Raw genomic sequence first — 16969 nt, 5'->3', positions numbered from 1 at the left:
TTCCTGTGTCTTGCTTATTTTCTTGTCAATATCTACAGTCAAGAAGTTTGTTTTGCATGTGTCTTTATACAGGTTTTTATACTCTTTTAACAAACTACACAGTTCCGGTAGAAGTGTGTCAAAGTCTCTATTACAAATCTTTATTTCTTCTTCAAAGAATTTTTGTTTCTCCTTTTCTACCATGTCCTTTACAGATTCTTCCTTTATTTTCTCAATATTTCCATAAATGTATTTACATAATGTGACCAACTATCCTAAAGAATATTTATTATCTATATTACAATCAGGAGCAATTATCTTCAAAATTGGTATTGAATCATCTATTGCTTTGTAAGCTTGTGAATTGTAGTCAGTTATTTTCTTAATGGATTCAAGTAATACCTCAGTCACATTTGTTGACTTTGATGATGACCCAACAAACTGAGTACTAATGGAAGTGACCATGCTTGTATAATTCTTTGTCGGTATGATGTCTTGTCGGTGCCATAGGATTGCAAGGTTGCCATCAATGACAAAACCTTCAATCACACACAATCTGAGTACTTGTTTGGTTATGTGCAGCATTAGACAAACAAGTAGGTTTCCAATTCTGAATGTTCCCTTTTTGTCTTTCTTTATCTTTCCCAAATTGTCAATCAGTTCATCTTTAAGCCATTTGCACACATCTATTCTTGCATTATCATTAATCATATCATAGGCACTTTTAATGCATAGGCTAGAGACTAAGTTTAACCTATTTGAATGTGTAGTTTTGTAGCCTAAGATCATACTAATGAATTTGACATTGATATCCATTACATCATTTCCCCTTAAAGATCTCTTATCAGATGTTGCATCGGTTAGGTTTATCACTAGGTCATTTGAGACCTTCTTTGTTTTGTCAGGTCTGTTACTAGTGGAAGGTAACCCTGTCATAGCCTTTACTACTTCTTTAGTGATTTTGTGAACTAATTCCAACCAGAAGAATTCACCATGTACCCTACTTAGTACTATCCTTATAACATCCTTGGGAAAATTCGGGATACTGAGAATTTTAGTGAAACCTAGGGTTTCAACTATCTTGTGTTCAGGTGTGATATTTCTGGATTCATCACAAATTATAGATTTATACATATTCTTAATTTCCTCATCACTTAATTCCTCTATATGACAATGTATATACATTCTAGGGTCTTCAACAAAAAGTACTCCCTTAGGAATTTTGGAAAATGCACCAATGTTATCATCTTTCTTGGCAATTTCAGGAACTAATTGGAATACGGGTCTAGGGCATTTAATAACTTCAACAACAGTAGGGTTTGCAATGAATTTAGGAGAAGATGAAGAAGCCATGGTTATAAATACCTTTATCTGCCTTAAGGAATGATTGCTTGATGAATTGCTTCACTTCTTTGCTTGGAATGCCTTCGCTCGGGAATTTTTGTGCTCTCAAAGATTTGAATGCTTGGTGAAATGAAAATGGAGCCAAAACACTTGTTTTATAATGTTAATTTTGCCAACCACCATATTTAATGCTTGTCGATTAAGTAATGTCTTAACTTATTTGCCGGTATAGAAGTAATTTCAACTTTTCACCATCAACTGAGGGAATAATAGCATGTTTCACATTTGGTTGCTAAACCCTCAAAGGAATTTTATTCAGTTAGATGAAGAGTCTCCTACCGGTGGAGTGTTACTCTGTTCTGCCGATAGAGGAGTATTCTTATCAACATTTAGATCTGACTTTCTGATCCATTGTTTTGAGAATTCTTTCTTTACCTCTTCAACCTTTTCTTTACCTTTCAAACTATCACCATTATTACTTGTCGGTGATGCCTTACTTCTACAAAATTTTGCAATATGTCCAATCTTATTGCAAGCATAATAGGTCACATTGTTTTTCTGAATAGCTTTCCCATATCCTATGCTGATTTGTATTCTACACTGATTAGATAAGTGTCCAAATCTTCCACAAACATAACATCTTACATTCATTCTGCAATTTTCTGAATTCTGACCAACTTTGTTGCATTTGGAGCATTGACCGGTGGGTGTATTAGTGTTCTGATAATTTATAGATCTACACTAATTTTCTCTATGACCATACTTGTTACAGTTAAAGCATTTTCCATTAAATTTATAAGCAGTAGGTTGTCTTACCAATTTGCTATGATCATGTGTGTTTGCAGTACCAGAGCTTTCACCAGCTTCAAAGCCAAGGCCATTAGTGTCACCATTTGGTTTCTGATTCTTCAGCATGTCACCAAGTTCTTCTGAGTTTTTCTTGAATTTCTCCTTATGCTGATTTACAGTAGCTAGTTCTCTTTCCAAGATTTCTTTCTGTCTCATAAGTTCATTTGAGTTATTTTGTGTGTGCATCAGATCTATCTTCAACATATCATTTTCATAACTAAGTCTTGTGTTTTCATTTGCAGAATCATTCAGTCTTCTAGTCAAGTCTTCTTCATTCTTCTTTCTATCTTCAATTTCTTTACAAAATCTCATAGTCATATCCTGCATCTCATTCTTTGTTGTCATGCTTTCTTGTTTCAGTTTATTCATCAGATCACTAAGAGTTTCCTTTTCATCATTCTCATTTTGCATGTTTTCACAAAGTTCTCTTCTCTTGTTTCTTGCAATGGTAAGATTTTATTGAAGTGCTTGAATAATATCCTGTGCAGCTTTTAGATATCTTCAAGTTTGATTTTTTTCAACTTTTTTGTATCATAGTCTGAGAGAGCTGCTTCTAATTGCTTCATCAAGTTTTCCATCTGTACTGGTGTCAAGATCTTCCTCAAGCTGTTAGGCTTTTGAAAATAGAGGACCAAGCTCTGATACCAATTGTTAGGATTCCCAAAGATACTAAGAGGGGGGTGAATTAGAATCTAACCGGTTGGATAATTTTCTTAACTTAAAACATGTAAAGCATATCAATACTATATATCGATAAACAAAAAGTAATGCAATAAATAGAGATAACATCAACCACATGAAAAGAACACCATAACACATTAGTTTAATGAGAAAACCCGGTGTGGGAAAAACCTTGGTGGGATTTGTGACCCACAATATTCACTTACTGGCCAATAAGAGAATATTAGTACTACAATAGGGCCCTGCACATGCAGGAAGGCCAAGTGCCTAGAGCTCATTGCTCAATTACAAAATGGGAAGTCTCACTGACTTAAAAAATGGATTATGCAAATCCAATGTCTTGTACTGCTTCAAAATAGCATCTACTATGCCAGATCCAGTACCAATTTTAGCTCTGCTTCATACATAAACCCTTAACCTATAATTCGCATATTAGGTTTGCCTTATTTCTCCTATCTTCTTTCTTACAAAATTTTCTATAATGATCTCATACATATATGAGTCATTTTACAACTTGCCAAGTTGGCTTACAATTAATTACAAAATATATTATAAACAAAATTCCTGTCGGCCTGGGTGCCAATATACTTCCTTTTACTGCCGATGTTCTATGTGCTAGTGTAGAGTTTGTTGTTGCTGGTGCTGGTATATTGTGTTGCCGGTATCATATGATTGCAAGGTTTCCATCAATGACAAAACCTTCAATCACCTACAATATCTCATTGGAGTGTGCATTTGCCAACATATTTTTGGTTGATACAAGATTGCTATGAACCGAGGATGCTCTTGCATCGGAAATCCGGGGTTGTCGAAAAACATGAGCCTCTCACTTTTTTGGGGTTAGAGGGAAACCAAGGTGATCTACTTCTTCCTAAGAAATCCAAGATGAATCTTCAACTGGCCTATCCTTCCACTTCACAAGATACTCCTTATATTGACTGCTTCGGGTACTACGCCCAATCCTACTATCCAAAATGTCTTCAATCTAATCTAGTTCCTTTAGAGGCAACTATTTCTCCACGTCTGCAATACTTTCTCACTGAATTCTAGTTCATGATACTGATGAAGATCTATAATGTTAAACATAGGTAAAATTAACACTCAGACTATCTGGTAACTCAACTTCATATGCATTCCCAGAACTGAACTTTCTCAAAATCCTGCAAGGTCTAAACTTTCTCATCTGCAATTTGTTCTAAGTCCCAACCAGGAATCTTTCTTTTCTTAGATACACCCTCACTTCATCACCAACTTCAAATTCCTTATGTATCCTCTTCTCATCTACCTTCTCCTTATACTTACTATTCATGTCCTCCAAATGTTGCTTAACTTGAATATGTAAGTCCTTCATGTGATCTGCAAATTCTTCTGCTTCTAAACTTCTTCTATCTTCACTGTTAATATCTCTTAATTCTGATATAACTCTAGGATGTACTCCAGTAACAATCTCAAAAGATGTTCTTTTGGTAATCCTATTTACTGAATTATTGTAGGCAAACTCTTCTTGTGCAAGAATCAAATCCCAACTTCCGGTTTTATCTCCAACTAAACATCTCAACAAATTTCTCAAGCTCCGATTAACTACTTTTGTCTGTCCATCAGTCTGTGGGTGAAAATTAGAACTAAACTTCAAATCTGTCTTCATCTTCTTCCAAAGTGTTCTCCAAAAATAGCCAGCAAACTTAGTGTCTTTGTCTAAAACTATGCTTCTAGGTAATCCATGCAATCTCACTATTTCCTTGAGAAAAATAGGTTTGCTACATGTAATGCATCTGATGTCTTCTTACAAGGTATGAAATGAGTCATCTTCAAGAATCTATCCACTACCAAAAATATAGAATCATTACCTCTCAGTGTTTTAGGCAATCCAAGTATGAAATCCATTCTTATATCCTCCAAAGGTCTTACCGGTACTGTCAAAGGTTTATACAATCCCACATTCTGAGTACTACCCTTTGAAACTTGACAAACTCTACAACTTTGCACATATTTCCTAACATCCTTATGAATTTGGGGCCAAAAGTAATGCTCACTCACCAATGAAACTGTTTTGTCAATACCAAAATGTCTGGCTAATCATCCATTGTGTTTCTCCTTTATCAGATTCTCTCTATAGAACTATTAGGTATGCACAATTGAACTCCTCTGAATAACATCCCATCCTGAATGAAGTAATATAACCACTTCCATCTATCTACTATAACTGATTCTCTACATGCTTGCCACTCAACAATTGCTTTTACTTTCTTAGGTTCCATCTTCAAACCATCCTCAAATATCACAAATCCCAAATAGACTAAATCATCTTTCATGAAAGTACAATTCTTAATATTTATTAGCAACTTTTCTTCTCTCAACCTCTGCAAAACTTGTCTCAAATACAACAAATGCTCATCTTTTGTCTTATTGAAAAAATTAGAATTTCATCCAGATATACAATAACAAACTTACCCAAGAATTGCTTTAATGCCTCATTCATCAGCCTCATGAAAGTAATCAGTGCATTAGTTAACCCAAAAGGCATCACTAACCATTCATATGGTCCTTCATTTGTCTTGAATGTTGTCTTCAACTCATCTCCTTCTTTGACTTTGATCTGATGATATCCACTCTTCAAATATATCTTTGTAAAGTATTTGGCTCTTCTCAAATATTCCATTATGTCATCCATCCTAGGTAAAGGAAACTGGTATTTCATTGTGATCTTGTTTATTCCTCTAGAATTAGTGCACATTATCCATTATCCATTCTTCTTAGGTGCTAATACTACTGGCACTACACAAGAACTCAGACTTTCTCTAATTAGACCTTTCTTGAATAGCTCCTAGACTTGTCTATTCAGTTCTTCATTCTCTGTCAGTTTCATCTAGTGTACAGCTTTGTTAGGCAAACTAGCTATCGGAACCAGGTCCATACAATAATTGATACTTCTCACAGGTGGTAATCCATTAAGCACATTATCTAGAATAATGTCTTCAGATTCTGTCAACAAATCTTTTATCTCTTTTGGCTCTTCATGCTCTAGATTCTCAGTCTTCTTAGGAACTAAGAAAAAACACACATTATTATTTCTCAATCCATCCAAGAATTTCCTTCCATCAACCAAATAGATTCTAGCATTCATACAAACTTTACTCTTCAAAGGTTCCTCCAAGGGCAACAAGGTTTACTTCATCCCATTGGCCACAATAGTGTATGTATTCTTCCTCCCATCATGTATTGCCCATGTATCAAACTACCAAGGTCTACCCAACAAAAGATGACAAATATCCATAGGCATAATATCACACAAGACTTCATCATGATAATTCCCAATTTTCAATTTCACCAAAAATTGCACACTTACTAACAACTTATGTTTATCCTGAATCCATGCTATCTGATAAGGTTTAAGGTGTTTCAATCTTTCTAAATTCAACTTATTCACCATCTCTTCTGAAATAAGATTATGTGAACTACCACTATCAATAACAACTTTACAACACTTACCAAATACCTTACATCTGGTCTTGAACAAATTCTTCCTCTGCAAGGGCTCTTCATCTCTCATGGTATGACACAAAGCTCTCCTCATCATCAACAGTTCTCCATCTTCCAGTTTATTATCTGATCTAGTGGGGTTTTCTTCCACTAGTTTTGTTCTTTTGGTATTCTCTATCTTCTTACACTCAAAAGCATGATGTACTTATCCTCCACACTTATAGCAAGTTCCTCTAAATATTCTCTTGTCTTGTCTTCTGTCATCTTTTCCAAAATTCTCATTCCGGTAGCCATATGGTTCTCTCCTTTGGTAGAAATTTCTATCATCTTTTTGGTATGAATTACCTTCTATGTTCATTTCTTTGTCCTTATTCTGATCTATACATGTTCCTCTACCTCTAGTATATCCTCTCCCTCCTTGAAATTTTTCTCCGAAAAACCTTCCACCTCTGCTCATGTCTTTTGTTTAACATTTCTTCTGCCTTCAGGGCATACTGGTAAGCCTCTTCAACACTCTGTAATTTGATCAAACTGAGTTCATCTTGTATAGACACCCGCAACCCATTCAAATATCTTACAACTTGTTCAACTTCATCATCAACATGTCCGGATCTGATATTCAACTTGTAAAATGCTTCAGTGTATTCCTTCTATCTCAAATTCTGCGACTTCTAGAACATGTTCACTTGATAATCAACTGGCATAAATTTTGATTTCAACTTAGCAACCATATGATCCCATGTCTTGATCTTCTCTTTACCTCTTCTTTGTCTACCAACTTGCAAATGCTCCCAAAAAAAAGGTGCATGACCTTTCAATCGGGTATAGGCATATTTCACCTTCCTTTCTTCTGAAATATTTTCAAAATCAAAATATTTCTCCATCCTCAAGATCCAATCCATCAATTCATCCGAATCCAACTTTCCATCATATTCTGGTGGGGTAAAATAAGGTTTAGTATTTTCCCTACTCAAAACCCTCAAAAACCTTTCCTCATTCGGATCAACCGCCGGTGGGTTTACTTGTTCTGCCAGGGATTCTTCTCCTTCATCTTCACTTACATATTCAATGTTTTGGCCTCTTCTTTGGTCTATCTCCATGACTTCCAACTGGGTTTTTATTCCTCGCAAAATTTCCATCATAGCAGGGTCTGCATTCCCACGCGCTCCACCATTCCTAGTTCCTCTTCACGCCATCTTTATGCCAGTCCTCTGTAGATGCAGGTCGGATCCATAGTCCGCCACCTACAACAAAATTCTCAAGGCAACACAATCTTTGGAATGAAAGCTCACTCTGATACCACTTGAAGAAGTCACCAGATATGAGGAACCTCAAAGAGATTAGTCTAGATTGTGTTAGGTCCCAGAGACAACTGAGAGGCGGGGGTGAATCAGTTGTCTAATAAATTCAAACCAAAAACCAATTAACCAACTTAATGCTTAATACCAATAAACTATTTAAGTATGTCGGTAGATAGTGTTAATAGTAAATTGCTATACCGATAAAGATTAATGCATGAAACATAAACATAAAGTCATCCACAACACATAACACTAATATTTGTACATGGAATCCCTGTAAGGGGAAAAACCATGGTGGGAAACCTTACCCACAATCAGATGATACTAGTGCAGATAGTAAGTGTACATAAATGGGGTCTACACATGCAGAAAGGCCAACAGCTTAGAGCTCACTGCTCAATCACAAAATGGGAGTCACACTGACTATAGTTGGATGGTTAAATCCAATAAGAATGTACTATACAAAATAGCATCTTCATATGATGGATTCAATACCGGTTTAATGCTGATATGCTTCTACAAAAACCTAGCTTCACCTTCAAATGATGTCTTCATGTATACCTCTACTTAATCCCGCATATACCTTCTCACAATTCTTCTTCGCATTCCTCATTCGATCTTACAAGTAAGATCTTACAATTATACCATACCCTAAGACCAATTCTAGTAGGTCGGCTCTACAAGATATTACAATAAAAACATTTTACAAATAATATAATATCCGATGCAATAACTAATTGAACATGTCATCTTAATGCATTTACAACAATAATAAATCATCTCTATAGCATGCCATGCTGATCTGAAAAAGATAAGCTTGTCGGTGTAACCCTAAATAACCCTGGACCTATTTGTCGGTAAAAGCAAATATGCAAATATGAATATACCAATGATTAATTCTTTAAAACAAAGTGTCCACACGATGTCTTCGACATTACCAAGTATCGGTGAACATTATATCCTGTCGGTGAACCATATACCAATAACTATGCAATAGTTACTTGCTTGCCAGTGAATGTTGTTGGATCTCCAAAGTGCTAGTGTTTTAGTAGGTGTTGACATCAATGACAAAACCATACCAAAATACCAACAATCTCCCCCTTTGGCATTGATGGCAACACAAGATGGAAAAACCATCAAAGTGTTAAAATAGAAATGCCAAATACCAAAAACCAACAATCTCCTATAAACAATTTCTCCCCCTAGGAGCAACATGTGTTTATCCAAAGATTTTTCAATACCAATCTCTCCTCAAAAGATAATGTGTTTTTCCATAGATATCTCTCCCCCTTTGACATCAAATGCCAAAATTACAAAAATCAAGTTCATATACAAAATACCAATGAATTCAATATACCAACTACTCCCCCTGAGAAGTAGCTTCCTCATCAAAGATTGGAGTAAAAGATTTGTCTTTCAATTCTGTCGGTTGATGAGAATCATCAACTGTCTAAGTCTCTACCGGTGGTGGTATGACTCCAAGCTAATCTCTAAGATATTCAAAAGTCTCCTTAGGCAAAAGTTTTGTGAAAATATCTGCAAGTTGTTCTTTAGTATTCACATAAACCAGTTTTATCTCCTTTTCTTCAACTTTTTCCCTTAGAAAATTCAGTTTGATAGAAACATGTTTTGTTTTAGAATGTAATACTAGATTCTTAGATATGTCAATTGTTGCAGTGTTATCACAATATATAGTAATAGGTTCTTTGCATTTTACCTTTATGTCTTTCAACATTTGCTTAAGCCATAGTACTCGTGTACAGTTAGTTGCTGCTGCAACATACTCTGATTTTGTTGTTGATAAAGATGTACAACTCTGTTTCTTACTCAACCAAGAAACTAATCTCTTTCCAAGAAAGAATGCTCCTCCAGTGGTGCTTTTTCTATCATCCATATCTCCTACCCAATTTGCATCTGTGTATGCACATAGATCAAAATTTTCATCTCTAGGATACCATAGTCCAAGATTTGTAGTTCCTTGTAAGTACCAAAAAATCCTTTTTACTGCTGATTCATGATTTTCCCTAGGATTACTTTGAAATCTAGAAACAATACATACAACATTCATAATATCAGACATGGTTTGTGTCAAATACAGTAGACCTCCTATCATAGATTTGTATCTAGTTGGATTAACAGGTGTAGATTCATCCCTTTGAGATAATTTTTCATTTGTAGTCATAGGTGTGCTTACTGGTTTAGAGTTCTCTATCCCAAATTTCTTTAGTAATTCTTTCAAGTACTTGGATTGACTCAAAAATATACCTTTATCAGTCTATGAAATCTACAATCCTAAAAAGAATTTTATTCCTCCAATCATAGACATTTCAAATTCTTGTTGCATTTTAATAGAAAATTCCTTACATAATCCATCTTCTCCTGCAAAGATTATATCATCAACGAATACTTCTATAATCAAGATGTCATCATTAGTTATTTTCTAATATAAATTGTTGTCTGTATTTCCTTTAGTAAAACCAATCTTTAAAAGATACTTATCCAACCTTGCATACCAAGCTCTTGGGGCTTGTTTCAATCCATACAGAGCTTTTCTTAACCTGCAAACCATATCATTGTCATCTGTCAAAGAAAATCCATCAGGTTGTTCAATATATACTTCCTCTTCAAGATATCCATTCAAAAATGCACATTTAATATCCATTTGATAAACTTTGTAGTCATTGTGAGCTGCAAAAGCCTAGAATAATCTGATTGCCTCAATTCTAGCTATTGGTGCAAAGGTTTCATTGTAATCAACTCCTTCTTTCTGAGAATATCCCTTACACACTAGTCTTGCTTTATTTCTGACAACCTTACCATCTTCATTAAATTTGTTTCTAAATACCCATTTGGTTCCAATTACATTTTTATCTTTAGGCCGAGGAACTAATGTCCAAGTATTATTTTTCTCAATTTGTCCTAATTCTTCTTCCATAGCTTTAATCCAAAATTTATCTTCACATGCCTCATTGATAGATGATGGTTCAATTTGAGAAATAAGACATATCTCTTCATTTGCCAATCTTCCTCTTGTCATAACTCCTTTAAATTTGTTTCCAATTATCTAATCTTCAGAATGATTCAATCTTACATACCGGGGTGTCTTAGTTTGTTGTTGTTCTTCAATTACTGTGGAATCCTCTGATGGTACCGGGGTAACTGGATCTTCATTCTATACTAGTGGATTTAGTGTAGGTTCATTTGTCACAATTTCTGTTACCAGTTTAGAGTCTATATACCTTGAAGTTCCTCTGAATTGTTCATCAATCTTTACATTTGTACTCTCAATAATTTTTTGCAATCTCTTATTAAAACATCTATATGCCTTGCTCTTAGATGAATAACCAAGAAATATTCCTTCATCACTTCTAGGATCAAATTTGCCAATATACTCATCTCTTCTAATATAAAATTTACTTCCAAAAATTTTGAAATACTTAAGAATAGGAGTATTACCAAACCATAGTTCATGAGGGGTCTTACCGATTTCACCTTTGATGTGAACTTTGTTGAATGTATAGACAATAGTGCTAACTGCTTCTCTCCAATACACATGTGGTAGATTTGCTTCAGATAACATACTTCTTGCTGCATCTAAGATAGTTATGTTTTTTCTTTCAACAATTCCATTTTGCTGTGGTGTCCGAGGTGCTGATAATTGTCTTTTGATTCCATTCACTTCACAGAATGTATTAAAGTCCTTAGATGTGAATTCTCCTCCTTGATCTGATCTTAAACATTTTATTTTCTTACCGGTTTCATTCTCAACCATTGCTTTGAACAATTTGAACTTTCCAAGTGCTTCTGATTTTTCTTTAAGAAAAGTAACCCAACACATTCTAGAATAATAACCAATAATTAGCATGAAATATCTATCACCTTGTAAGCTTTTAGTTCTTGCTGGACCACATAAATCAGTGTGAATCAAATCAAGAGCATTATTAGATTTTTCTGGAATACTTTTGAAACTAGCTCTAACTAGTTTTCCAAATTAACATTCCTTACAAATTATATTCAGAGGTTTCACAATTTTAGGTAGATCTCTAACTACCTTAGAAGTACTAATTTTCACCATGCAATCAAAGTTTACATGACATAGTCTCTTATGCCATAACCAACTTTCATCTATATGTTCAATCAAGCATGCCTTTTCACTGTTATTCAAATGAAAGATATTACCTCTAGTCTGATTACCGGTTGCAATTTCCAAACTAGTTCTATTCATGATTTTGCATTTTCCATTTTTAAATTGTAACTAAAATCCCTTTTCAACTAATTGACCAACACTTAAAATATTATGCTTTAATCCTTCAACATAGTAGACATTGTCAGTGTTATGCTTACCATCAAGAGATATTGAACCCTTACCTTTGATTAAACAGGCTTTTTCATCTCCAAATCTTACTAAACCTCCATTATATTCTTGAAAGTTCAAGAATTTACCTTTGTCTCCTGTCATATGATGTGAGCATCCTGAGTCAATGATCCATTCATCCTTTACTTCAACTTTAGTTGCTAGGGCTTGTTCTACCGGTTGAGCAATAGGTGCCAGTTGATCTTCTGTTATAGCAACAAAAAACCATCCATTGTCTGTTGGATCCTCATCAGAATCATTAGTCACACCTTCATCAGCAATGTAACAAAGATTTGTCTTTGTTCTTCTTAAATATGTATCTCTGATATGCAGGATTAGGCTTGTATGTTCTTCTAGCTTCTTCTCTTAGTCTAGCATGTCTATCAGGGCATGTCGAAGCCATATGACCAATTTTATTGTATTTGAAACATTTAAAGGGTGCTTTACCTTCATACTTACTTCCAACTAGACCTTTTGGCATTTTCCTTGCAAATAGTGCTTCAAGTTCTTCATTCTCCTTCCTAGTTTCTTCAAGTTCTCTTGCATAAAAGGCTTTCCAGTCTGATTTGTCAAATGATGGAGTAGATGATGTTGATTCTTTAAATGCCAAATCTATCTTTATAGTAGCAACAGGACCAAATTCCTCAATTTCAAAGGCTAAAAGTTTTCCAATCAATGTATCCCTAGCTACTGATGTATTAGGCATTGTTCTCAACTCATTTATAGCAGTAACCTTCATTTTATATGCCAATGGAAATCCTCTTAATATTTTTGAAACAATTTCATCCTCACTCAAGGTTCCTCCACAACATTTAATACCCAAAACAATTTCATTTACTCTTTCCATGAAAGCAGAAATTCTTTCATCTTCTTCCATTTTCAGATGTTCATACCTGACTCGGAAGCTTTCAAGTTTTGCAATCTTGACTATGGAATCTCCTTCATTTAGTGTTTCCAAATGATCCCAAATAGCTTTAGCAGTAGACCTATATGATAATCCCATGATTTGTTGATCTGATAATGCACTCAAAAGTGCTTCTCTTGCTTTGCAATCATTCTCCTCATCTTTACCTAAGGTAGTTGGAGCAGTCTGACCAGCTACAACAACAGTATAACCATTCTTTGTAACTTCCTAGATTTCTTTACCAATGCAATTCAGATGTGTCTCCATCCCGATCTTCCTTATCCCATAGTTGGTTCCATCAAGTTTAGGATTGTCCTTCCTGAAATAATTAGTAGACATTGGATCTCCTCAAGTTGTTAAACTTCTGCAAAAGAGGACTGGGCTCTGATATCAATTGTTAGGTCCCAGAGACAACTAAGGGGGGGGGGGGGAGGGGGTGAATCAGTTATCTAATAAATTCAAACCAAAAACCAATTAACCAGCGTAATGCTTAATACCGGTAAACCAGTTAAGTATGCCGGTAGATAGTGTTAATAGTAAATTGCTATACCGGTAAAGATTAATGCATGAAACATAAACATAAAGTCATCCACAACACATAACACCACTATTTGTACGTGGAAACCCTATAAGGGGAAAAACCATAGTGGGAAACCTTACCCACAATCAGATGATACTATTGCAGATAGTAAGTGTACATAAATGGGTTCTGCACATATAGAAAGGCCAACAGCCTAGAGCTCACTGCTCAATCACAAAATGGGAGTCATACTGACTACAATTGGATGGTTAAATCCAATAAGAATGTACTGTACAAAATAGCATCTTCATATGATGGATTCAGTACCGGTGTAATGTTGATATGCTTCTACAAAAACCTAGCTTCACCTTCAAATGATGTCATCATGTATACCTCTACTTAATCTCCCATATACCTTCTCACAATTCTTCTTCGCATTCCTCATTCGATCTTACATTTATACCATACCCTAAGACCAATTTTAGTAGGTTGGCTCTACAAGATATTACAATAAAAACATTTTACAAATAATATAATATCTGATGCAATAACCAATTGAACATGTCGGCTTAATGCATTTACAACAATAATAAATCATCTCTATAGCGTGTCATGCTGATCTGAAAAAGATAAGCCTGCCAGTGTAACCCTAGATAACCTTGGACCTATTTGCCGGTAAAAGCAAATATACAAATATGAATATACCAATGATTAATTCTTCAAAACAAAGTGTCCACATGATGTCTTTGACATTACCAAGTGTCTTCCATATCATTCAAAGTACCAGTGAACATTATATCCTGTCGGTGAGCCATATACCAGTAACTGTGCAATAGTTACTTGCTTGCCGATGAATGTTGTTGGATCTCCAAAGTGCTAGTGTTTCAGTAGGTGTTGACATCAATGACAAAACCATACCAAAATACCAATAGATTAGTCAAATAGAGTAAACACAATTGAAACACAAGGACATAATGGAGGCAGTGTAGAACAGATTGAATTATATCATGAAAAGTGATTACAACCAACTAGTAACAACTGGGTTACAAAAACCAACTCACAGGCCTACTAAAAGATGCTCAAAATATGGAACAGGTCACAACCTGGACCTCAAATCTTAAGATCCATCTTCTATGCTCAGTCTAACTTCTTGGTTATATTCTAATGCTCTATTACAATAATTTATACAATCCAAGGGGATCCGGTTGGCCTAAAAAGGGATCAAAACCTGAAGAACAAGACCTAACGTGTAAAACCAACAAGGTTGGCCTCCGCCAAAGAAATTCCTCTGAAATTTCCAAAGGATGAAGAGTAGATCATGGAAAAAGGTTGACCACACACCAAGGAACATCAAAATCAATGCTCAAGGCTCTGTAAGCTATGGAAGGGGATCTGGTAGATCACCAATGCAAATAGGTCTAGGCAACTGGTAATAGAAAATTGTCTCAAAAATCGGTAATAAAAAACTATCTCAAAAACTGGTAGGATAACTTGCTAGAAAATTATCCAAATGCTCCATAGTTTGGGAATAAGGAATATGATCAAGTCTTCAAGTAAAATCCAACTCCACTAGTTCCGATGAGCCAAATCCGAGACACACAGAAAGAAATGCTGAAACTGCAAACAAAAAGTAAAACAGAAAGGGAATATTTTTGGTTGATGCAAGATTGTTATGAATTGTGGATGCTCCTGCATCACCTTCAATGGTGGCAGTCCCTTAGTCCTAACTCAAAAAAATGACATTCCAATAGCAACCTTGAAGTCTATACCATTTTTTGCTATAGAAACATCTACCTCCCCTGAGGAACATATACAAGATGTGTCAAGCATCTGCATGGTGTTTGATGTCACCAAAGACAATTTTGCAGTGAGGCTTCTTGCCTCCTCATTCAAAGGAAAGGCCCTTTACTGGTACAGAGGACTAGCTCCTAACTCCATTCACAATTGGGATGAGTTAGGAGAGAAGCTATGCAAGCATTTTGAGTACAAAAGTGACCATATGTCACTTATGGAGTAACTGACCACAATCAAAAGAGAACATCATGAGTTCATGAGAGATTTTAATTATAGATTCCAAAAGACATGGGATAGGATCCCATCATTGGTAAAGCCTTCATCAAATCATTATTTTTTGTATTTTCTTAAGGCTTTAAATAGTGATATTACAGCTATGATTCAGTCTATGAGAGGAGATAATCTCCCAGGGGCATATGATATTGCCATAAGGGTAGAAAATTGCTTAATATAGGTAGGAAAGTTGTCTCCTAGGCCTCCAATGCCCTTATTTCTAGAGGCTCCTACTCAACAACCTTTTTTAGCTCCTATTCTGGTGGCTTCCACAAGCCCTTTTCTCACACCTGCTCCATCTCCCTTATCTTCTAAAATGAAGAAATTGTAGGCCTCTCTTGAGATGTCGATGTACAAAATGATCACTCCATTACAATAGTAACTACAAGGATATGGAAACAAATTGGTCTCAGTCAAGAGATAGTTACCATAGGCTAACAACAGGCTTTATCAGCCCCAAAACTAGAATTATCAGCACCAGAGGCCTAATTTTTAAGGGCAGAACCAATGGAGCAATGCTAGACCCTTGAATAGTTTGAATCCCATAGTTGCAAGCACCTCAAAGGCTATAGTGCCAGTTCAGAACAATCTTACTCAAGAGCAAGATTGGTGTGTCCCATGCAATCAGCCACATAATCAGGTTTCATGCCAGAATGGTGAGTTTTCTCAGGCCCTAGTAGCACAAGAGGAACCAACAACAATAGGGCAACAACAATTTGCTATTTTTCCCAGTCATACTCAAGGAGATACAACTTTTATGAATTGGCAAGAGGCTGATTTTTGTGGGATGAATCAGACAAGTGGGGATAGTGTGGCCAACAACACAAGATCAAAAAGGAGGGCCAAAGATTCTAGTGCTAATTCTACAGCAGTGGTTCAGACTCCATCAATAGCTTAGGTTTCAGAACCTATCCTATAATCTTCAATACCAAAGACCCTTGATAAGGTGGATTCTCCAAATAAGGGGCAGGATTTGACTCAAAAGGTCATGCAAGGAGAGCCAACTAAGGCTCCTATAGTATCAAAACTAAACCTTGTTGTTGCAAAGGTCCCTACTAAATTTGTCATCCCCTTTAATATTGTTGAATTGATGAAGAGAGACAACCTCAATGTATCTATGTGGGATGCTCTTGCTATCTTATCTCAAAGAGACCTACTTCAAGAAGCCCTAAAGAGGATGGATGTTGTAGAGGATGCTAGTCAAGGTTACAACTCTTCAAATTCTACAAGCCTAGTGCAGCCTTTGGAGGCAGAGAATCCAAAGAAAATCAGTAAGCCTCCCCCTTTTTATCTATCATTAATCATAGGAGATAATCTTGTTCATAATTGCATGATAGATAGTGGGTCTAGTAGTTTAGTTATGCCAAAAGAGATAGCAGACCACCTATGTATCAAGTATGAACCTATAACAAGAGGAGTTATGCAGCTTGATGGCACATTAGTTAAGAATGTGCAAGTCATTAATGATTTAAATATAACCTTGCATGTCT

Source organism: Cryptomeria japonica, chromosome 5 (assembly GCF_030272615.1).
Source record: "Cryptomeria japonica chromosome 5, Sugi_1.0, whole genome shotgun sequence".
In the NCBI taxonomy this organism is placed as follows: Eukaryota; Viridiplantae; Streptophyta; class Pinopsida; order Cupressales; family Cupressaceae; genus Cryptomeria; species Cryptomeria japonica.
This window is presented reverse-complemented; position numbering follows the sequence as displayed.